At 42.3% G+C, this 20082-nt stretch overlaps 1 protein-coding gene across 5 annotated transcripts in view; it reads right to left on the bottom strand.

Annotated features, from left to right (window-relative positions):
- rerea (arginine-glutamic acid dipeptide (RE) repeats a) overlaps positions 1-20082 on the bottom strand; it is a 133665-nt gene that overhangs the window by 87610 nt on the left and 25973 nt on the right. The window contains exon 2 of one of the 5 annotated variants that reach the window (XM_036008509.1): positions 17981-18061. The exons of 1 other annotated variant lie outside the window; for it this stretch is intronic. The gene's annotated coding sequence lies outside the window, so the exon portion shown is untranslated. Of the gene's footprint in view, positions 1-10339; positions 10862-17980; positions 18062-20082 lie in introns of those variants that run through there. 3 more of the 5 variants (XM_036008511.1, XM_036008508.1, XM_031286884.2) reach the window with 3 other exon arrangements.

Below are 20082 nucleotides of genomic sequence, written 5' to 3'. Positions count from 1 at the left end.
CAGTTACAAAATAAATATAACAAAAGGATTCTACGCATAACAGCCTCCTTTGTCTGTTACCCTCCATGCTAATTTAAGCATTCTCGCAACCAGAGCTATAACTCACAAGTGAATGTGAAAAGAACTGTAAATACGTTCTCCGGTTGGAGATGTGTTTGTTTAAGGAAAAAGACGGCTTAGAATGCAGTCAGCAGGGAAGGTGACTAGGAGCGGAAAATTCAGTGTAGCGTTCAGCCATCTCAGTCGTGCAGGCCAGTGATCCTAGGTAAAAGGGGAGAGAACAATATTATGAATCATGACTCTGTAAGGCTTCCATGCAGCTAGCCACGTTAAAGCCACAGACGGGGCTGTGTTGTTAATATTAATGTTAAAGAGTTTGAAGGAGTCAGACATGGTTTACTACCTGGACCACAAGTGAAAGCTTAGGTCTTAACCTAAAAATACATACCAGCTACAAAGGGTAACTATTTTCCAAAAACATTAGCAGCAGGGTGCTGGAACAATGGGCTTTTGGGAAAATATGAGAATAGGGGCTGGATATTACACAGTGTACTGTAGTGATCCACAGATTAACTCTGCCTGTTCATGTGTGAAATGGAGACTTGATCCCTGACTGATAGCGCGCTATGCCTCAAGCAAACACAAGCTGCATATTTTTCATCTTTCCAAACAAACACCTAGCAACTGCAATATATTGGATTACACATTGCATCCTTCACTGTGCAACAACAATGGCACATTAAAAATACCGCCCGACACAACATAGCTCAGGCGGACTAAAGGCCTGTTGTCTTATTTAAACTGAAGGTGAATGCAGCTGGCTGTGTGTGGCTGAGTTGCTGTGAATAAGCCTCAGATATTCTTGGAATGTTAATGTTAGGCTTTGACCATGGCAGTCTCACCGACTTCTCCTCTCATCACTGGGCCATTAATGACGATGAAAACACAATTTAGGACTGCCTGTGCCAATAACAGACTCTTTTAGAATAGAGAGAATATCTCCTAAATTATTTGCTTTCTTAGTATTTAGTACTAATACCAACAAGAGAAGAAATAGTGCTGGAGTAACCATTAATACTGCACTGAATTAACGCAACGTTATAAGACAATTGTTAACTAATCCCATGCTTGCATTGTGTTTAAACACACCATATGCTGGGCTCATGCATAGAAAAGCAGCCTCTAGTGCTTCTGACATCGCAGTTGCTTAGTGGAAATCTAGGAGGACAGCTTTGTGGAGCCTTGTTAAAATAGCTTCCCACTGCATCTGCAAGCTTATAAAAAGCCACTGAAAGCATACTCACTACAGTACAGCATTCATCTAAGTGTATACACACGTGTCAATCTAAAATGTGTAGGCCATTGACACGCACACTTACAAGCACACAACATATATAAACAAAAAAAAGCTGCTGCTGCTGCTGAGCAACTATATTTGCAGTCCAGGTCAGACTATGTGCTCAGCCAATAAATGGCTGGAGTGTAATGTGCTTTGACCTTCTATCTTTCTTTCAGCAGCTCCTTACATATATTGCTGTCTCTCCTCATATATCGTTCGGGGCAAATGGCGCCCTTCACCCTGCTCCCTCCTGTCCCCTCCTTAAAAGGCTGAGGGGACATCTTTGCCTGCTGTACTCAACTGACAGCCCTGGCAGCTTCTTCACTAAGCACCAAGGGGAGGGGGAACAAGGCTTGTCGAGGGGAAATGCTGCAATGAATAATTATGTTTCATAACATGCCCCATCCCCCCAACCTTTATTAGCATCAAACAATAATTAATGAGGAACAAGGGGCACTGAAGAGCCTGCTTTCCGCTTTCCAGAACAAGAGGGTCAATATACCCTTCAACCCTTTTCACTCTGCTCCCCGTCAAAGCAGGAGACACCTCATCCCTCTAAAAACATGCTCTTAGCTTATTTATGATGCCAGTTGCTCTGCTGGAGAAAAGGCAGCATTCCTGCTACACTCAGCAAAACTGGCCGGATCACTTTACAAAGCAGTTCTCTACTTCCATCTCCACACCTCTTCTCAGCAGGCTAACTCAACAATTCAATAATGAATATTAAATGCCTCCTAATTGATGTCTATGGGATATGGAGGGGCTGAAAATATGGGCTATTGGACATGGGCTTGACTTAATTAAGTTTTTGTGTACGTAAAAAAAAAAAAAAAAAAAGAAAATCTCTGATCAGTAGGAGCAAAGCCAGTCCTGATCGAATTAGCTTTGCACTAAGAGCTCCATTGATCTTGGCACTCATCTGTGCAGATGAAACCCAGAAAGGCAGCTGGTAATCCAATAGCAGGGATGGGAAGTGCTTCAAGGACTCTGCTTTGTTTACCCACCTATTTCCTACACAAAGAGGCAAGATGTTAGTGCACGGCATTCACTGGACTGATTCGAAGCCACAAGGCCTTGGGAGTTCCAGTGAAATAAATAAAAGCTGCAGTGTGACCAAAAGCAAGGTACTTGAAAGCTGAAAGTAATTGCTTTTGCCATAGCTAGCATGTAATGAGTCAATAGGATGAAACAAGCGGAGCCAAGATCAGTGTTTAAATGAGCTGTGTGGCAACATTCAAGTCCTAATACAGGCTTCACTTCATAATCCCTGTCAAAGTCTGAAAGCAAGGCTGACATCAATTTAAAGGTTCTATTCACTCAAGTGTGAAAGTGTAAGGTTAGGAGAATCAATGTAGAGAAATCTGTCTTTACACTGTGATAACTTCATTGCAGCAAGCATTAATGCAAGCCTTCGCAATCAATTTTGCATGACACGAATGACATCAAACAAGAACCCAGAGGGCAAGGAGCATGTAAAATGAAACCGAGCAAAACTAAGGTAGTAAAGGGCAAAACATACATCTGTTTCGCTTGTGGAAATAGCTCCAGTGAAATGCGCCTGAATAGCATCGCTGTCGCGCATTAGCACTCTTTCTCACACACATACACGCACTAACGCACATATACACACACACACACACACACACACAAGTGTAATCCATCAAGGATTCATGAGTGAATGCTCAATAACATTTGTGCATTTCTCTTCTTCAAATCACTGCAGCAACCAAAGAGTGAGAACTTCTCAGCAACCCACAGACATGCCACAAACACACACTACTCTAATACCACACTAATAACCTTGGGCTGTCTACCAATGCCATGACTTTATGGAACACTATGGGCTCTAAATAGAAGCTCCATTTCTCACCAGCAGTCAGTAACGGCTCTATTTCTGCCATCCTGTCATTAAATATTTATCTTAGCCGAGTTGCTGATCATGCCAAGGTGATAACCATTCAAAAATCTAAATCTGGGGCTTTTTTCTGCCCCTCACACCTCACCTTACTCTAACACTGCCACAATAAAGACCCTATTTATAAAAGGATTATCTAAAAGTGTTCCTTTAATCAGCGTATGGCAGGACTGTAGAAATCCCTCAACAACAGTCCCAGAGGAATACCTTTCTCTGAAGCCCTATCAGGCAGAGGATCTCCTTCACCAACAGCAGACTGAGTGAGTAGGAGTGAGTGTGTTTGACGATAAAAAGATGTGCTGCTACCTTGCTATAATGTCCTCTCCAACAATCTCAGAACAAAGGCCTCCATTTTGAAGTGGAGTGAGAATGGCACGGCAGTCTTAGGTCTTCTGCTGCTGTGTGTCCTATTGCTTTCTATCCTCTTTGTTAGGTCGGTGTTTGTTATGCTAGCGAGATAAGCCACTGTTGTGGGTGGCTGGGTGTACTACAGCAACCGGTGTACTGCTTGACTGCCAAAGCCGACAGTCTGTGGGAGGGATTGTGGGCGTTATAGATCACTAGGAGACAGATGTCCAGTCTTGCCCCGACGCTGACTCAACCACTAACCCCAAAAACTGTGTGTTTGCAAACTGGACTGCTTCCTGGTGGGTCTTAAGTTGATCTGTATCAGGCCAATAGAGTCAGCTCTCTTTATCATAGCAACCTTCCTCCTTTACTGGCGCAGGGCTGAGCAGCTTTGTTATTTATGAAACATAAGAGTTGGAAGTCTTCTCTGCTACAGCCTGATAAACATTACAAGCTGTCTTGTGCAGGCAAACAAGCAACCTGATTCCGAGAAAATGACACCAGGCTCGAGCAAACAAGAAATGTGGAGGTTTGGATGAATGCAAAAAAAAAAAAAAAAAAAAAAAAACAACATTAAATGAATATTGCGAATGCCTCTGGAGAACAGATGACTGGCAGGGCATTGGCAAGACACAGCATCATTGTCTACCATGAACGCATTGAGATTCTCTGCTGCACTAAATAAGTGTCATGCTCCAATAAGCAGAATCAAACCCTTTGAGCATATGTTGTCTTTAACTCTCCTTCTCTTTGTTTTATGGTGCACCGTCACAGTTAATGATTTCCTAAAGATCTCCATTTTTCACATATGATTTACATGTTTGAAATGCTTAATTGAGCAGACACAGGTTTGTAAAAGCAACCATTACTGCTTAGCTGAATCCAAAGGCTGTTTGGGCAGAGCTTAGGAATTCCATCTCAAAAGCAAGGCTGATCAAGAGGAAACTGACAAGGTATCAGCATATTGCCTTTCAGTTTCTTCTGGTTTACATATCTGGATTGTGCAGTCATCCGTTCCAGAATCACCGCCAGCAAAAACAATTACACTCCCCCCATCCGAGCACAAGCATCTCACTCAGCCTCGACTCAGCTTGACAATCAAACCCATTAAATCTTTCTATGAATTAAAGCTAGTTAACTAAAAGCACTGACACACATCAAGAATAGGCATTAGCCTGTCATTTTAGCATAAAAAACCGCCGGTTCAGAGAGATCATCTCTCTACATGCAGCCTGGGGTAGCCCTTACTGTCTACCTCATTATTTTTGGAAGAACAAGGCCACTGATGAATCCTGTTGGGTTAAATGTAAGGTGCTCTCGTTATGACCTGGCTCACACGCAGCAGCAGACTGCTTTAAGTTGCTCTTCTTACAGACAAAAGAAAATGGAGTGACTCGCCCAACAATGTAAATATGCGGATAAATCTTACTGAACTGAGCTGTAAAATCTAAGTGGAATTGTTGGAGTGCATCCCTCCCACGGAGCTGCACATTCTGCAGTGAGAAAAGCTGTCAAATGTTGGCTTTTTGCGAATACTAGCTGAGCTGACAAGTGCCAATAATACAATGTGAGTGATAAAGACATTCATTCCTGCTTAGAAAGATGTTTTCCAGATGTGATAGTGTGCAGTGCTCCAGTGCTTCATTACTGGATAAAAAGAGGCTGTTGCTGTGTTTTCCCATTTATGTTGCCAGGGTGACAAATGAAAAGCAGAATCACCTATCACTAATCAAATGAGTGAGTGACAACAAGTCAATATTTTCTTATTGTGTGGACAAGCAATATGTCTACACAGTAACGGGCTGTGCTTCGAGGCTTAGGCAATGGTAGACTCACAGCATTATACGCATAATGTGCCAATAATCTGGCACTGTGCAGCTCTTCAGACCAGTGCCAATAAAGACATGGTATCAAAAAAACAACCGTTACCAAGTATGGGCTAAATTAACAACTCACCACACATCGTCTAGACACTGTACTTCAAACAAACGTACAATGTTGTGTAAGGGCTATAAGCCAACAAAGACAAAACTGTAATTGGACATTGATCTGTCAAGGTCTAAGGATAAATAACTCATCCTAAGGGTAGCCACGAAGAGAGCGGTATGTAAACACACCCAACCTTACTGAGATGTTACAGAAAATGGGCGAATTGAAATCTAGGAGTACGTGCTCTGCTGAGAACTCAGATTATGTCCAATTTGCTTTAATTCCTTGGGGCTCATTTGTCATTTTTAAAAGACCTCTTATTTTAAAAACAGACCAATTATCTTGCTTTTGATTACATCCTTGACAAAAAAAAACTCCCTAAACACAAAATAGAGCAAACATCTCTACAAGCCTGGCTAAACACAAGCAAGATCAATGGGTAAATTTATCAGCAAATATTACCAGTCGCTGCCTGGCAAGTAATCATTAAGAAATGGCACTCATGCATTATTCATTGGCTAATGTATAATTCAGACTTAACAGCAGATTCTATGCATAAATAAAGCTGTGATACATTTAAACACATTAAATGTTTACTTGCTAAAATAGAATATGAATGCGCAGCATGAATGCTTCCCTGCTGCTGTCACTCGATTTTCTGCTACCATGGCTGAGGATGCAGAGACGCAAGGTGGATACTGAAATATAGACTCTGACAGCCAGCCCACTCATCATAACACATACACTTAATGGTGGGGGGAAAATAAGCTGCTCCTGGTAGGTGATTGCTAAAAGAGTGTCTTGTTTCTTTGTTGTACCAAGTCAATGGAAATTAGGATTGGCCAGGAAAATCATACATTACAGCCTTACAGCATACACAATTTTCCTTCTGGCACATAAAGAATTATGTACTGTTGCTTTATCTCCCTCGGACATCGGCATGTGTGTTCAAACATCACAGCGGGAATGTGAGGATGTGTCAGAGCTGGTGTCAGAGGGACAGTCAACAGGGAGGACGAGGAGGCAGTGAGGACACACAGGCTCTATCTGACGGTGTTCGGAGCAGGCGGCCCTGTGGGGACCGCCATTCCACTTTATGACCATGCACTGAATTAACGAGGCCAGATGTCCCCCCACTTAACATGTGTGAAAGTGCCCTCCGATGGGCTCAGCTGCTTTAAGGATGTACAGACAGAGTGGGGGGGAAAAGGAGACAGGGCCTATTTTCAATTATCCCAATTTCTCACTCATCGTTGGCTCCCGAGGTTGATGTTAATTAAACATATCAGCTTCTTCCTCTGTGCACAAAACAAATTAGATGGAATTTTTCTATGAACAATCAAAGCACCTCTCCGGTCCTTCATCCCTCTATTTCAGTAGTCACCCACCAGAGGGTACTGCCTCCTTAGCAGTGCTTCCACTGTTTCATGTATGTCAATCAGTGGCTAATGTATTATAAATGTGACTGGTGAACCACTATCTGCAAGGACAATAGTTCAGGAAGTGGCGAGCTGGCCTGTTCCATTTAGAAATGAAACTCCATGAAAACCATGAGTCTGCTTCTGTATAGGGGGATGGAAATGATACCAACAATGGTATGGAAGCCATGACTTCTTATTGATTTTCCGCCTGGCTTTATGACACCGTGGCTTTTGCATTTCGGTATTGTTGGGGTCAAAAGTGGGAGGGTAACTGCGAGCCATACCTTTTATGTGGCTGAGATATAATGCAGTTAAGCCAAATTCACACAAGCAAAAAGCCAGAGTTGTAATTTACCTACGTTTATCTGATCAGCATCTGATCGGTTTGTTTTCAATGGGTCAAACATCACATCTGTTTTCATTTATGCAGCTTATTTTAATAACAATTGGGTTATTTATTCATAATTACAATAAGATACAGTTGAGTCATTCAGAATAGTACCCCAATGGAAAAGACATCAGGACCCCAGCAGACTTACTCATTAGAAAGACAATTAGAGGCCCGCCAACATTGCATCAATTACAATTTCTCCAATTCTTTAAACATTACATCATGCCGTTAAAAAAACAACACATGGACAACCTGTGTTTTTCTACCAGCCAGCTACTGCCATCATCCTGACACAGGGAGAAAAAAAGGGGGCAGAGACGCAGCGTGGTGCTATCCCAGTGAGGGCCATCATGCGAGCAGATTAAATAACGTTTTTCCAATGCCCTGTCAAACATTCAGCCGCCTTTGAGCAGCTAGACAGCCCTTACAGCCTCACTCTATGAAGCATCTCTCTCTGTATGGTCGGAAACTGCCTCTTTGATCTGGATATCGCCCCTCAGATTCCTCAGAGGTGACACTCATACACGCGCCCGTATGTGAGTTGAATGTTTACTCGCTCTCTGTACCTTGTCAACGGTGAGACTTGTGTTTATGAAGGGGGGGTGGGGGGTGACTCACACCGCTACTATGATTCCCTTGGTTTACAAGAATCAACAACGCAGACTTGCAGACTCAGACGCTGATCAAATTGCACATCAGATTTAATTTCCTACAAACACTGGTATGTAGCACTGCAAATAGAGATGATGTGAAATGATACCGACAGCGGTATGGTTGTGTGTACATAATTAAGCTTAGGAGTCTGCTATACTCGCATCTGATAGCAGTCTTACCGTGAAACCCTCAGTGCTCCCATACAAATCCTACACTGCAGAACAATTTGGGCTCTTGTGTACAACTCCATTAAGAGGTCTGACCACTTCCTCTATCATACACTCCACAAGTAGTGAAACTAAATGGATAGCGTAACCTCTGGGGAACTGAGGAAGATGCCTTTTCTAAATGTGTTCAGAAAGACAAGCTATGCAAGTTTTCCCACATGATAGTGCACGTTTCCTACATAACCGAAATGATTTCTGTCACACTGCTGGTTACCATTTTAGAGACAGGCCTATCACTCGATTCAGTGATCACCAAACAACAGAAAAGACATTTATGGTCTAAAAGCGCTCTATGAATCAACCAGAAGAGAAAAGCCTAAGTGTCACCTATTGTCAGCCAATATTGGTGGAGCAAATAAACTCATATGACAAGTGACATCACCTAAAAATCATCAATACAAAGGGAAGAAGCAAAGCATGTTGTCTGTAAAGTCTTCACACTCCCATCATTTAATGACATCTAAAATCAAAGATCACTCCCTCTTAAGATTAGAGAGCACCAACTGGCAGTTAAGCGTTGTGATTTACAGGAACACTAAGAAACACAACCACTGTTAACTTTTTAACTATAATTGCACCTCATGACTTAAATACAATGTCTCATATTCACATGACTTTTAAAACCGAATGAGCCTCACATGTTTAAACCATTTTTAGGCGAAGCAAATGTCCTTTATGTTCCATTATCTGCAGTGCTTGTGCCATACATTAGCCCATGCAGTGTCATCCCACTCAAGTGGATTAATCACATCTGAATCATTAAGCTAGAGGTCACTTCTCAGCTAGCAGGGGGACAAAAAATGTGCCACAGGAAGCTGGGCATGGTGGAGATTAGCTCCTCACAATTAGCAATGTAACATCTGAGTCCGTGTAATAGCTCAGTGAAAAATGCAGCAGCAGGGGGAGGATTTCAGGAAGGGATTGTTTTTATATGGCGGAGATTGAAGGCAATCACGGCTTCCCCCCTTCCTCGATTTGTATCTTGTTTCAGGGCTGAAGCTTTCTTTGTGCTTATGTGGCCACATCAACTTTGGATTTAGCTTCTGACTGGAGTCACATGAAGACTTACTATGACCAATTTTACAGTGATTTAAGTAAACAAGCCCTCCCCCTTCTACTGTAACTGGAAAACATTAGATAAGCCGCCTTTCAGACAAATAACTGTAGTCTGCTTTCAAATCCTAAGATGCCCCCTCCTAAACACACACACACACACCACCAGCCCCCCCCCGCTCTTTTCAACAACAGGCACTGATCTCCCCCCCCCCCCCCACGGTGAGAGCTGCATGTGCTTGGGCCAGAGTTCATAGCCTCTGGGGTGCTGAAGGGGGGAAGTCAAGTTAATTTGGTGGTCCTTCAACAGTTTGCTGGTTCAGCCGGCCTCCCGCACACAGTCCCTTCCCATTCTTTCAAAAATACTCAACTTCTTTCCATTATTACAGTCCAATAATCATCAATTTATGACACAAGCAAGGCTGTAAATCCAACAGCCAATCCTTTTTATGTGAAACTTGGGGAAATCCCACCTGTGAAAATGTATGTGCCACTGACTCATCAAGATCCATCAAAAAAAAAAATGACCTGTCAAAATGCAACTTTTCTTTCCTTGAAGTTGATTGATTGCTCGAATACACACACACAAGTAGTTTTTACATCTTTGATGTATTTTTCCTGGGCAGCAATGTTGCCATTTAAGCTCTCGTGTTGTTTACTTCATTAGTTTGACTTTAAACCCATTAGCTGCTGAAGCCTTGTTACAGGCTGGCCAGGTCATGGAGGTTGCCTAAGGGTCTGCTACACATAGTCCAGAGAGAGAGAGAGAGAGAGAGCGAGAGAGAGAGCGAGAGAGAGAGAGAGTTTTACAACAATGCTGCCAACTTTCAAAAACATTTGACTCGAGGTCACACATGCTTCCTACTCCGGGGTATAAACAAAATGAGGACACTTTTAGCTCAAACTGAGTGTCATCCGGCTTTATTCATCACTATATACCAAGTTCCGTTTCTTTATCACACACACATTGCTCTCCCTTTCCGCGGCCCCCACCTCCTCCTCCTCCTCCTCCTCCTCCAACCACAACCGTCCTGCAATCTTTTTTTGTATTCAACTACTCACCCGCCAGTCTGGTGATTCTTGGGAGTCCCAGAGACTGCTGCAAACAACTTCAAAACGCGATCCTTGACCGAGATGGCCCACCAAACTTAAGCCAGATGTGGCAAATCCAAGAACCGGGACAAAACGAGGTGAACACGAACACTTTTTATCCCCCCCCCCCGGGTTTTTTTCTTCTTTTAAACCCGCTGCCTGCACGGAGGGGCTCAGGCGAGCACTTGTTTCAACAAAAGACGGGTTTCACTTTACTGATTTACTGTTCGCGTCCGAAATCGCCGAGCAAAGGCACTATAACGTTAGCTGGCCCCCCTCGAAACGGCTTCTATTCCCTTTGGCCGTGTTGTTGTTGCTGTCGATGATAGTGTCCACATGAAAAGTAACACAGCGCTGGTAGTTGTTTCGAGGGGTAGGAAACCAGCGAGTTCGCCGTTTACAGGCTCCGCTTCCTTTTTCCACACATACACACACACGCACACATGCGCGCGCTCGCTCTCTCTCCCCCCTCTTCTCTCTCTTTCCTATGCACACACACACACGCTCTACGCTCTGCCTATCGCTCCCTCCGTCTCTGTAACCCCCCGTTCTCCTCCCCTCCTCCTCTTCAGCTGTTCAACAGACGCATCCACATGGCTGACCTAGTCTTTCTTTATCCAGACACTAGTGAAGGAGAATTACCCCGACCACAGTCAAAAAGAGGAGAAAAAAAAATCCGAGCGAAACAAAAACATGGACTGGATTCAAATAATCGTCAGGGACAAAAGTGGTGGTGGTGGTTCGGGGGGACGCCAATGGGGCTGTTGATTGATGGCAGCCCCGTAGGGAAACGCTGAGCGCACCGTGCTTGTGTTTGCTGGCAACTGCATCAGGAAGCGAGATGCACGACAGCCAAAGTGGCCCGACTTACCATCATCAACCGATCAATGGTAACGCTTATGGGAATGTGACTGAAACACTAAAGCGAGACAATGAAAAGCCGTGAAAGCTAGTAGTAGAAGTGCCTTGTTAATAATGGCTTAATAGCACACTACATTTCTCTATCTGCGTAAAACCACACAGCAATGACACGTTGCAGTGATTAATAAATACATGAAATGATGTTCTTAAATGCAGGTCGCCGATTTATATCTGAAAACATTAGCATCTGCTGGAAACTGCACAAGAGGAAGGCTGACTGAATGCTGCTCAGGCTTGTGGAGCTCATTTGCATTTTTGGATAATGAATTAATTAGTCACCCCACCCATTAAAAAGGCAGAAACAAGCGGGGTTGATAATGTGAATAGTCCATTAGCAATATTTGGGAAGCGGATTTAAATGGCTATCCTGCACATCACCAAATGTTGTCCTGGTTATTTTCCAAGGTCTCAGTACTCGTTTTGTGGATGAAAATACATTATGGTTTGTTTTCTCTTTATTTTAATGATACCAATGAAAAGAAATCTCCCTCACATGAGAGGAGCGTGAAAACAAAGATGAACGGCATTAAGTTCTAAATTAATAGGATCATTTCCATTTTACTGAGCAAGTAGCTTGACCCATTTTTATTGTCTTGAACATGATATTGGATAACTGTCAAAATCCAATTAACTAAAGCAAATAGTTTAAGCATTGGGCTCTTTTTGCACTAAAGCCAAACACGGGCAGCAGTAGAGACAGGCAGTGAGGATCAATAGCAATTGAGTTGAGGGTGGTGTGTAGGGGGTCTTTCATTGTGCTATGTTGGTCGTAGCTTCAATAGCAGAGGGTGGGGGTGCTCAACAAAGTGCTGGTAAAAAAAACCTTTTCCAGCTCCTGAGGCAACTGTCCTGAGAAGTCGTACTCCCTCTGCACATAGCAGCCTAACCTAACACCACACGGCCACAGCTCCTCCCTTATCACAGTATGTATACATTTCACAAGGTCAATGTTTATGATATTTACACACAGTCTGCCTCCTTTCCTGCGTTACACAAACATCCAGAGGATCCAAGATTGATAAAGAGGCAGACATGCACGTCTCTCTCCTTTTCTGATGCTCCAAGTGCAAAAAAAGGGAACACAATGATATTTCATGCTCCAAAAACAATTCTATCATGCGTTACACAAGAAGAAGCCAGCCAACATTTGCAGTACGTTTGTGAGGCTTAAGTTGGGCCAAGACAACAGTGAAGGGTGAGTGCAGTGAATCCTCTCTGAAGGCAGTGCAGAGCAAAGCTGGAATGGCTGGTGGGGCAGGCTCCCCTCCCCGGCAGATGAGATCCCATTATCAGGCAGACGAGAACTCCACCTCCAGGATTTCACAGCTCCTCTGTTTATCACATGGCTCTGTCAAGTTGGGCACCATTAACCGATAATGAAAGGAGACAACCGGTGCAGTTACAAGCAAAGCACTCCACATTCTACAGGCCTAAGCATGTATCTGGGAAGCTGACTGTGTCTATTCAATTCTGTTCAGCATTCAAACGGCCCATCACAATACTTTTTCCCTGAGCACCCCCTTCTACAGCTACAGTGCCTTCGATCCCGACAGAACAAAAACTGGTTACATGGTGCCTCTTTCTGAATTCAGAGGAAATTAAATCTAACAGAGCTGCGTGCTGCTCGAGAGAGAAAATGACACTTTCCTGCAACAGTCTTTTTCCTAAAGATTATTAAAAAAGGAGAACAATTCCTTATACGAGCTAACAAACCAGAGGGGGCGTATGAGAAAAAAAATGGCACAATAAAGCAACACAAACGATCATTTTGAAATATGTTTTCTTCATCCACATCAAACATAATTAGTACAAGTGTTACTAAACAAAAAGTCTGCAAGACAGCTACTGAATCAAAGGCCAACACGGCCCCCTCCTCACCCCTCCCCAGTCTGACTACTCCATTTATGGTTTATAGGATTCTGTAGCCACTTACACTCATTAAAAATGAATACTTAACAAAAGCTGTGGCTGACACACACTGTTTGCTTTAGCCTGCTTTCTCCACACTGGGGGGAAAAACAAGCCACTCAGAGAGGCAGCAAACACAGAGAGCAAGTGAGAAAGAGAAAGAGAGAAAGTCCTCGGCGTTACAAGTAAGTCAGCCAGTAGCTGAAACAACAGAAAAAAGCGACATGGATGACTGAGCCAAGCCTGTGAGAGACTTGGCAAGCCTCAGAGGCCCTGGCCTCTTAAGCACTCATATCTAGTAACTTCATTTAATACATTCACCAGGGATGAGCAGACAAGTTGAAGGAAAAAAGGGATTGAGAAAAGAAAACAGACTTGTAAACCAAAAGGAGGGTTAGGTTGTGGCGGTTGTACTTCAAAAGCTCGACTTTAACACGTGACTAAATCTCTACAGTGTAACAAGCTAACTTCCCCGCTGCCAAAACATAATACGAGGAGGAAAAAACGGATATGTTAGATTGAACCAATTTTCCCATTCTGAGGCAGGTATTATCTACAGGAGCTGTTCTTCTCATATTAAAAACTTGAACACTGCTTTTCCAGATGAGGCTTTAAAGCAGCGACTCTCTCTTCGCCACACGTACTAAATCCATAAAGAACAAAGACTCTGTGTGACTGCTGCTTGAAGTTACTGTTCCTCATACTGACGGCAAGTGCTGATAGGACTCCCCCTTCACTGCTGGCAGGCAAGCAAGAAAAAAAGCTGACTTCAAATCATTCATTGCCCCTTTTAGCCTTCATGGATTCTTAAGAGAGCACTTTACAAGTTGGGGGAATCTAAAGGGAAAATAGGGTCTTACACGACTAATTAAAACACAGACTTTGCCTGGAGGGGGTTGAGAGAAGGGGAAGCAATAAAACAATCCTCTCCAATCTCCCAACAAAGTTAGAAAATTACTCAACTAAATATGGTTAACTACACGCTTGTGGATATGAAGATTCAAGGACTATTGCTTTAGGTAAAAAGAAAAGTACTCGACAGAGTAAAATTTCATTAACCAAAAAAAAAAAACCTTTAAAGAATAGAGGTTACACTTTTTCTCTGCATAAGCGAACAGCCCTATTATGGTGATAAAAGACGTCAGAAATCAAGATGTACTCTGGAGACAATCCAAACAGACAGCTAGTAATTAACCTGCTACCTAGTGAGCCTTTATTTGCAATCATTAACAGTTGTAAAAATGTGAAGGAAGCCAAGGAATGGTATTTCACTTTAGGCAATCAGTCTAGCCTCACATAGCTATCTTGTTTACATAGCTATTCACAGTCACATTTGGCAGCCTCGCAACACTCTGAAAACCAAGACACTTGTAGGCTACATATGTCTAATGTCTTTGCCAAGCTACTCAAGAGGGTAAAACTTGCTTGCAACAGCCATTTGGTAAAACTATTGTGTGTGTGTGTGTGTGTGTGTGTATATATATATATATATATATATATATATATATATATATATAAATAAAAATGAATGTAAGTAAACCTTATTCCAGATGGAGGTATCTGTCACCTGGCAGACTAATTGATAAAATGTTAGTGAGAGCAATCACAGCATTTTCTCTTTTTTAAAATACAGCCAAACCTGATTGATCATTTGCCGAGACAGTATATAAAACTGCTTTTAATAGAAGCTCACACTGTCAATCGTTTTGGATCACAGCTTGCTGAAATGAAAAACAAATCTAAGGTAAAAGAACATCTCTAAGATGCTTATTAACCAGAAAAAACAACTCTGTATGGCCATAAACTCACACGTAGAGAAAGTGAAAACAGACGCAAACAATTGCACACGTGTAATAACTTAGATGCTATTTCAGAGCTCCTGATTTTCCACAGACATTCTTCAAGCTCTCACATGGACTGTCTGTGGCTATCTGATTCTCCAGGCAAAACAGGGCCTCATTCATCTGAATAAAAGAGCAGTTCAGCCTGCCATGGCTGCACTAAGAACAGACTCTAAGGAATGAGACTGTATTTCCAAGAGGGCCACAGAGAGACAGAGCGCAGGCTGTGGTGAAAAGAGGAAGTTTACATTTCAGGCAAATCCTTTTTGTGAACAAAGACAAAGCAAGATAAACAAACAGTACATGTGTCTGATGTTTAGCTCTGGTAGCAGTTAGTAAAATCTTATTCCAGCAGGGTGAAACTGTGTTTTAAAGTCATCGGCAGTCTGCAAAGCAAATGGGGTCCATGATCATGAAAGCAAAAGAGAGAGTGGCGGTTGGGGTGGGATTCCTGTGTGGTTACTGTCTCCAAGCTAATCTGCTCAAATAGCCAGTGACTGCTCCACTTCACACAGAGCACATGGCTGTCTCACCTCCATACACTGCCACCCTATGGACAGGGAGTGGAGGTGCAGCTTTGTGCTGTGCTAAAAGAGGAGGCGGAGTGGGGAAGCAGAGGCTTATTATGAGTAAAACAAAAAATCAACTCCTTACACTATAATTCATGACACGCGTATTAAGATGCTCAAAATGGCGCAATGGCCCAAACACAAAGCTGTATCTTTTTCCCCCCTCCAGTACCAATGCTTATTCAGAAATCAATTACTCTGCTGTGGTCACACATGGCTGCTCTCAGTGTGTAAAATAATGATTCAGCCATCTAGTTTACAGATATATAGTGATAACTAGAATAAGCACATCCATTATAGGTCAGAGGAAGATTCTCAAGTCATTCAAGCTAATTCTTCACACCTTGAATTATTTCATCTAGCTTTCCTCACATTCCTTTTTCAATTTGGCATGAATAATAGCACAGAAAAGTAATCTCAAAGACAAATGTACAACACAGGGTGCGGTGAGGAAAGGATGCGTTATTCAAAAAGACAGCACACAGACTGGGTGATGAGGCTGTGTTATGAGATTAGACTGTTTTTGTGGGACCGAATGGGTAAAATCAGTCTGTGTGCAGTCGGAGCAGAGACAGTTGGGAGATCAGTGCTGAGGTCAAGAGGAGCCACTTAGCTGTGCTTTGGCCTTCCAACCCCTACAGTGTTCAGAATCAACCGCTCAACTGTGGGAGTAGATAAAAAGCTTGGCAGCAGTCTTGCAACCAGAGACAGCTACATTTACTAATGCGTGCCGGCTTTATTTATGGCTTTTTAAAAAGGTACAAAATGGAAATGAATGGGACTAGGTAGGAAGATGGGAAGCTCGCTTATTAGCCAGAATATATATTAGGATAGCCTCACTAGTGCAGATCCCCAAAGGCATTAAATCTAGGGGTTTGTTGTAAACAATCCACACAAAAAAAACTATACCTCTCGCAATTAAAACTAAACCAAGGTCATTTAAAAAAAATTGTGAAACTATTATTACGATAATTTAATACAAGAGTTAATGAGATTTAAACCCTACCACACATTATTACAACAGCAATAAAACAAGAAAAATAGCTGTCCCTTTGATGACTCTGGTGAGGAGCTATTGTGCTGAAATCTGAGAATAATATGTTAGGTGTCATATTTGATTACATGGCAAGCCTGCCATTTTTTGTCTTTATTGTTTGGACTTACGAATCAACTGAGCATGAAAGTGTGTTTCACATTATGCTGTTGTGGACACAGATAATTACTACTCAGAAGTGGTGAGCTGGAAATTCTGCAAATTGCTTGTTTGGATGCACATATTGTGCATAATACATGAGGCATCTAACATATATGCATGTGTGTGCATGTGTGTGTGTGTGTGTGTGTGTGTGTGTGTTGAAGATAGCGAACAAGTGGGAGAGACTGGGGAAATGAGAGATAGGCCAACGTCTTTCATATTCGACATTAAGCAGAATGGAAAACCAACATGCAACATGCTAATTAACTTTAGAATAGGAACAGTATGGGATAGACAGGGGATGCTTGGTGCAGTATTAGCTCCTTAGGTCAGCTTGTAGAGAGGGATAGATGGAGGGAAAGATGGATGAGGCATGTGAGGGAGGGAAGGAAAGACTGAGTGAGGGAGTGCAAGTTGTAGCGCTCTCCCTGTTCCTGCACACATCAGCAGCAGGAGGGCAGGGATGTGCAGAGGCCACAGCAAGCCATTTACCAAACTCATTAAGTAACCTGCTAGTCGGCTTTGAACTGCAGCCCCCCCTTCCATTTCGTGATCCGCCAGATATAAACATGTCGGGAATTTTTTTTTAAATAAATGGCAGGAGAGGAAAGCATAAATGGCAAGACCCCAAATAATATTTTCACATGCGCTCATTGGAATTAAAAGTGCAATGCAGAATCACAAGTGAAACCGCAATAAAAATTATTGGTAGATTGGCAGCTTAAGGGCATCATGTCGCTAAAGACAGCATTGCGCTGACTGCAAAGAAAGGAGACAGGTGTGCATAGGTAATGCTAAAACAGAATGATGCTGGAAATATGCAGGATGGATCAAATAATGCATCCAGACACAAACACAGGAGTGGGTTAGCATGAGTTAGCAGTTGAGGGATGAATGAGTGCCGACAGGCTTGAGCTGTTCTCTCCACTGGAACAGAAAGTAGCAGGAAAGATGGGGGGGGGAGTGGAGAAGGCAAAGCACAATGAGAGATAGAGTGGTGAGGATGATGATGGAGAGGAATAAGGTTGAGAGCACCAAGGGCAGGTAGAGAACATGATCAAGCTCCATTGGGTGGGGCAGGAATAGAAAATTTGGGGGGATATGAGATGGGGGAATAGGGCAGAGAAAAAAACAGTGTTAGTCAGCGCTCCAGTGTCACCAAGCATTGTTGACTAACCTTGACTGCATTCACCTCCTAGCTCACTGCCACACTGCCTCTCAACAAGTATTGACACAACGACAGTCTGCAAGAGAAAAACTGAAGGGGAAGACACACACAGAGGACAGGGGAAAAAAACAAAACATAAATGATGTGCAAATGGAACAAACGAGGTGATAACAGCTTGACAGTAGAGGTGTATGCATGGGTGAAAACGGAAGCCATATTAGGCATCATGTTGAACACATGGTGAACATAGCCACTGAAAGAAGGTGCACAAAAAATAATATTACCCCTCACTGCGCAGTTAACATTTTCTATGAGGAGATTGTGAGCATTTATTCTAAGACAGTATTCATTTCCCCCTCTTCTCAATAAACCTCTCTGGATACACACAGATCTAGGCACTCATACCTGACACACACACACACACACACTATCCCATGAGCCCTCTCTTCTCTGCCTTGCTTGACAAGAGCTTGGAAATAAAAACATCACAGGTCTGCCTTGCAGCACCTGTTCAATAACATTGACATTTCACATTCAGCATCTGCACAGCGAGAGATTCCCTGCATTTACTCTCTTTAATACCCAGAAACACAACGCAACACACACACACACACACACACACACACACAATCTGCTACATTTCAATGCAAGCATTTTAATACTTGTGGGGTGTATGTGTGTATTTACAGTATGTCCTGCATGTGTGCCTGCAGTCATTTACGGGGTGTAAAAATCCAATTTAATTATTGGATGCACAGCTTGATTTTGTGGAAATAGTGTAGTGTAGAATTGTGTCCTTTTCAAGAAAACTGCTCATTGTAGTCAATTATCATCCATCAATTACTTAAGTATATTCATGTGAATCAATGGGTTGCCACTTTTTTGGTCTTTTGCAAAACCAAATAAATGACGAGGATTCTTTAGGAAAATTAGTCAACATGGTTACAATAATACACAGTAGCTTGTTTTATTTGTTGTATGTCATATGTAACTGAATATTATAAAGATGAGAAAATGAAGGACACCTTACAGATAAAATGAGTGACTTATGAATATGTAGGGCACTGTAAGATGAATGTGTGTAGGATTTTGTCTGAGGTACTTTTCTTTAAAAAGGAGGCTGTGGCTGGTTTCTTAAATTATTTCTTGATGGCAAAGCTGGTACAAAAAAAGGCAACATCCCATGATATTTACCAGATGTACAAAATTATACTGTTTGTTATTATGCATTCCCTGCTTCTGATGCAATACGCCTCCTGAATTCTGCTTGCATTTTGAAGTGAAATGGTCTGTTTTTGAATTTGAAAACCCAGGTGTGCAGTGAATGAAGTATTTGTGTCTGTGCAATCTCAGTACTGTTCAACAGCACAGCCAGCAGAGCATACTGTAAAAATTAGGGGTGCACGATATTGAAAAAAATGTGATATTGCTATATATTGCTGATATCGATAATGAATATTGCAATATCGATATTAATTTCGATATTTTTAAACATATTTAAAATTACCAAAGTTATGGGAAAACGCGTTTATTTCAACTGACAGTGATATTGGACTGGTCCAACATGTGTCTACAGAACAGGACATGTTTTACTGCTTGGACAGTATAAAATAAATAAAGAGCATGTCTATAGAACAGGACATGTTGTACTGGTTGTATATACACTACAGTATAAAAAACAATGCAATGCACATTTGTTGGCTTAAAGCCAAAGTATTTCCAAGCTACCGAGGAGGAAGCATTCAAGTATATCTCGCTGCAGTCACATTAGCTACAAGAGACAGCTACCATTCATTTTCAATGGGAGTGGCCGTTTGGCCACGAGCGACTGTCACTGCCCGATGTGAGTCGAGTGCAGATGTGAGTCGCGCATGCGTCACTTTGCGATAAGTAGCCTACAAGATGCTAACGGCTTTTTGAGCTAACGCACAGTCTATGAGCTAACGTTAGCAATCAAACAATCATAGATAGCTAAAACATTTTTGAAGTGACTGCTGCTGCTGGCTACAAGTTAGCAATCAAACACAATAAAGGCTGTCACTTAATGGCGTTTTGAGCTAACGTTAGCAATCAAAACAGTCATAGATAGCTACAACGTTTTTGAAATGATT

This window comes from Sander lucioperca, chromosome 12 (assembly GCF_008315115.2).
Source record: "Sander lucioperca isolate FBNREF2018 chromosome 12, SLUC_FBN_1.2, whole genome shotgun sequence".
NCBI classification, from domain to species: domain Eukaryota; kingdom Metazoa; phylum Chordata; class Actinopteri; order Perciformes; family Percidae; genus Sander; species Sander lucioperca.
Note: the sequence above shows the minus strand (reverse complement) of the source record. Positions and strands in the feature narration are given on the sequence as shown.